The 4,475-nt window shown below is 38.5% G+C and overlaps 1 non-coding gene across 1 annotated transcript; it reads left to right on the top strand.

The window, feature by feature from the left end:
- The first annotated feature begins 465 nt into the window (after positions 1 to 465).
- On the top strand, positions 466 to 572 carry LOC149493647 (small nucleolar RNA R71). The gene has a single exon (XR_016322787.1). It is a non-coding gene; the product is annotated as a small nucleolar RNA R71 (small nucleolar RNA).
- The last annotated feature ends 3,903 nt before the right edge of the window (positions 573 to 4,475 follow it).

The raw sequence follows: 4,475 nt of genomic DNA on the forward strand, positions 1-4,475 counted from the left end.
TTAAGATTCCCATATGACAGGTTAGGGTGATTCCTCAACCTGTTATCATAGGAGTTGGAGTATGGGTAATTCTTCCTTCCTTGATTCATCACATAGTTTACTTATTCCAAGGTTTGCGGATTCAAAGAGTCTATCATGCATTCTCTAATCCCATGTTGCCCATTACACCTATCACAAACTTGCATAGTAGAATTGATAGGATTAGTAGTCAATAAGTCCAATTTTCTTACCATATTATCTACCTTGGCATTGAGTGCTGTAATGGCATCTATTTCATAAGCTCCTGCAGTCTTCTTCCTTTCGGAGTTGCTTTGATAATGGCTATTGCTTGCCATCTCCTCTATCAAGTCATATGTCTCATCAATCTCTTTTCTCTCAAAAGACCCACCTGCAGCTGCATCTAGAGTGATTTTAATGTTAGGAGATAATGCATTATAAAAAGTTTGTACCTGTAACCATTTAGGCAAACTGTGATGTGGGCACTTCCTCAATAAGTCCTTGAATCTTTCCCAAGCTTCGTACAAACTTTCTTGATCATGGTGGACAAAGGTCATTATCTTATTGCGCAGTTTTGTGGTCTTTAAAGATGGAAAGAATTTTGCTAAAAACTTTTGGGCTAATTCCTCCCATGTTGTAAAACTTCTAGCAGTGCATGATTGTAACCAAGATCGTGCTTTGTCCCTAAGAGTGAAAGGGAAGAGTCTTAGTTTTATGGCATCTTCGAAAACACCATTCTGTTTGAATGTATCGCAAATTTCCAGGAAATTTGTGATATGAGCGTTAGGATCTTCACTATGTAAACCTCCATATTGAATTGAGATGGAAAGCAATTGGATAATTGCAGGTTTAATTTCAAAATTATTAGCTTCCACCCGAAGTCTTGTGATACTTGAGGTTGTCCCATTAAGAGTAGGTGTGGTGTAGTCCCGCAAGGTGCGGACCTGTTGACGCGTACTTTTATGCCTCCGCCTGACCCGGTGATGATAATGAGGATAAAGGATAAAGAATCACGATCAACCAGAAGTGTTTGAACCAAAAATTGAATCGAACCAGCCCAAAGGAGTCTGACCCGCGTTAGGGTTGCGTCACGCAACTATCACCTGCGTGACGACACTCATAGTTGCGTCACGCAACTCTAACCAGGCTAACACCTCTGGCGCACACCCGTGCAACGGCCTGTACTGTTTGTATGGATATGCAGCAACTGTACGAAAAGTAAGCTGCGTCACGCAGCTTGCGGATCCGTCACGCAGCTTCTACCTGCGTGACGCAGCTTTGTTATGTTGCCCTACCCATATAAATAAAACATTTTGTCTTAAAAACGGGACTTTTCTCTCATTTTCTTGGGACTTCAACGTTTTAAGTAAAGGTTTTTGATTTACGGCTAGGGTTTCTTCCCCAAGAACTCAAGTGAGTAACCTTGAGGAAGATCAAGCCATTAGATACATAGATTTAAAATTAAAAAACACAAAAAAAAAAAAAAAACATAAGAAGAGAAAAAGAGAGAAAAGTAAAAAGAAACGTTTATTGTGCAAAACTTGATAACAAACACCTCTGGGATCGTGAGGCAGAGTCCCTGAATCAATCAAAACGCATGCAATCCTCGAATCTGAGGGTTAGGTAATCCCTTAAACCTTCTCTTTTCATTTTTAGTCTTTTATTTGTTAAAAATCTCATTTTCATAGTATTTAGTTGGTTTGTTATTGGTTAAACGTAACTTTGCCCATTTCTGAATATTTCTGAGTTGAGTTTAATCATTGTTAATAAAAAGAACACGTAAAAAGAGTAGTTTGAATGGTAGTTACAGACCAGAGCACCTGCGTCACGCAGCTACTACCTGCGTGACGCAACTGTTCATGTCCAAAAGGCTTTAACCTGGACTGGACCACTCGCGTGACGCAACTGTTCATGTGCACAGTGTTTATTTCGTTTTTATAGTTGTTGTTTAATGTTACGTTTTTAATAAGTAGTTAATAAAACTGGGTATTTTAATAAGCCCACACACAGTCGCGCCACGCAACTAAGAGTTCCGTCACGCGACTGTTCTTCGTAGAGCAGCTGCGTGACGCAACTGTCTTAAAGCTTTAGGATAATAACAAAGAGTTCCGTCACGCGACTGTTCTTTGTAGAACAGCTGCGTGCGCAACTATCCTAAAATTCCAGAATATTTTTCTTATCTTATTTTAATTTCATGTCATTAAGTAAATGTTTAATGTTAATTCGGAAAATGATCAATAATGGGCAAATTGTGTTCTAATCAAATCAAATCGATTAATTTACTATGATTATAAGATTTTAGGATTCATTGTTTATTGTTTAATTATATTATTAAATCTGGTTTGTGGCCCGCCTTTAACCATAAGGCAAGAGTGGGTCTTTTAATTATATTTGCTATATTGTGGATGGATGGTGAATGTGATGATTAATTTATTATGAATGCAATGAATGAACCTAGTTGGGACGGTTAATCAATTTTCCACATAGGAACTCGGTTCGATTTATTCGGATTGGGTTTAATTAAATAATTTGGCTTTTCTAAAATAAAATCAATTAGAAATCGTAGGTTAAAAGAGGCCGGTTTTCCGGGCGTCTGCTTTCAACGGGCCGACGTACTCAATTCCCTTACCTAGAATCGTACTTGGTACGCCTGACCAGTTTTTCAAATAATTAGCCTTAAATAAAAATGGGTTAAATGGAGTCATTTTATAAATTAAAATAGGAAACGGTCCCATTGCCGAAATAATGGGTGGCAACTAAAATAATTTATAAGACCGATTTATCGGCACCGCGATCCCAAAAGGTTTTAACACCATTTTCAATAAAGAAAAAGAAGAGAGTTTTCCGAGGTCCTTTTCCGGGGTTTTAAGGGATCTCTTGGGCGAAAACAGTTTGGCGACTTCACTGGAGATTTTGCACCCACTAATCCCCGGTTGTTTTTAATAAATAAATTAAGTGGTTGCAATTAGGAATTGACTCTAAAAAAAAAAGCCTATTTTTCTAAATAAAATTGGTTAAAAAAGCCGATGGAAAATTATTGCTCGTCCGTATGTGTTTGATTGCTTTCCTTTTTCTTTTTAGGATTTTTGCATTCATATGCATTTCTCTCTTCTCACCACATTCTACCCGTATCACCCTTCGGTACTGGTGTTAAGTTTGACGGTGGATCTAGCCTAAACCTTGCGTTTTAGGTGCATCCATCCGAGAATTAACATTACTACTAACCACAAGCCTAGTACCTTAAAGGTGCGTCAAAAGGAGTAGGCCCAACAAAGCCCGAATCCTGTTTGCGGAACCCAGACTTTGTAAAGCCTAATAAGACTAAAGCCAATGCATATAGACAAAAGCCGTAGTTACTTCCCTTAAGGAAATACCCGGTTCTATTTGCTGTTGTTGTGCCGCATTCATTTCCAAGAGTTGATATCGTCAATCTCAAAACCCCCTGTTGGTTGTCGAGATTAGACCAATTCCTAGGAAACAGATGTCGGAATTTATACCAATGGAATCCGTGTGTGGGAGAAATAAGGTTGGAAGGCATACATTTCCCAACTCCCGTTCCCCTGTATGATATAAACTGTACATATGTTGTGACATTCACGCATCATGTAACATTTTCTTTTTCAGCCATGCACTAATAAGAGCTAATATTCGGTATGGACATTTGACCTTGGTCTTGAGACTGGACCTCAAATTCGTTTTGAATAATATTATGCAATCACTTATAGCAAATTTATACCCAAAAGGAAAGGGAGATATAAGGGGGTTGCGATTCCTTTGTATTTTTACATTTCTCGCATTATCTGAAAATAAGTGAGAGATTAAAAAATTTGTAATAAAATAAAATGAAATCCTGCTTGGGGCCATATGTTCCAAGGCAAAAAGTAAGGATACAAAAAAGAGAAAAGATAAAAAAAAGTGTTCCGCTTGGAAATTCTTTCATTCCGAGGCAAAAGTTAGGGATTCGAGAGAAAATAGTTGATCGTAAATCCAAAAGGAACGGTCGACGACAGATAATGCCCGAAATGTTCAAATACAAAATAAGTTATTGTCATATTATTCATATCGAATTTTTGGTCCAGTCGTCGAAATCGAGATCTTCTTTCCATGCCGGTCTTAGCACATTAGAAATGCATTTCTCATCCTATGTGCTTTCATTTTCTCATGCATACATGCAGGACCTACTTTAACTCAGACATTTTTTGTCAGAATTGATCCTTCCCGAGAAACTGCTTCGAGAGCTTGGAACCGACACCTTGGTCAACGCCTAGTCAGAACATCCCCAATCCCCGAGTTTATTCCAATCAGTTCAGTGAGTTATTCAAGTTCATCGGATTCAGATTTTGATTCGGATCCAGTAGAAATGGCAGATGATATGGGGGATGAGCCCGGATTTTCGCAAGCTCAGATAAGAACTATTGCTCAGATTGTAGCCGCTGCTTTCGCCCAAGATAGGGCACAAATCAAACTCCTCCCGCTTC

The sequence above is a fragment of the Jatropha curcas genome, chromosome 9, assembly GCF_041381405.1.
Source record: "Jatropha curcas cultivar XTBG-Jc1 chromosome 9, XTBG_Jcur_1.0, whole genome shotgun sequence".
In the NCBI taxonomy this organism is placed as follows: domain Eukaryota; kingdom Viridiplantae; phylum Streptophyta; class Magnoliopsida; order Malpighiales; family Euphorbiaceae; genus Jatropha; species Jatropha curcas.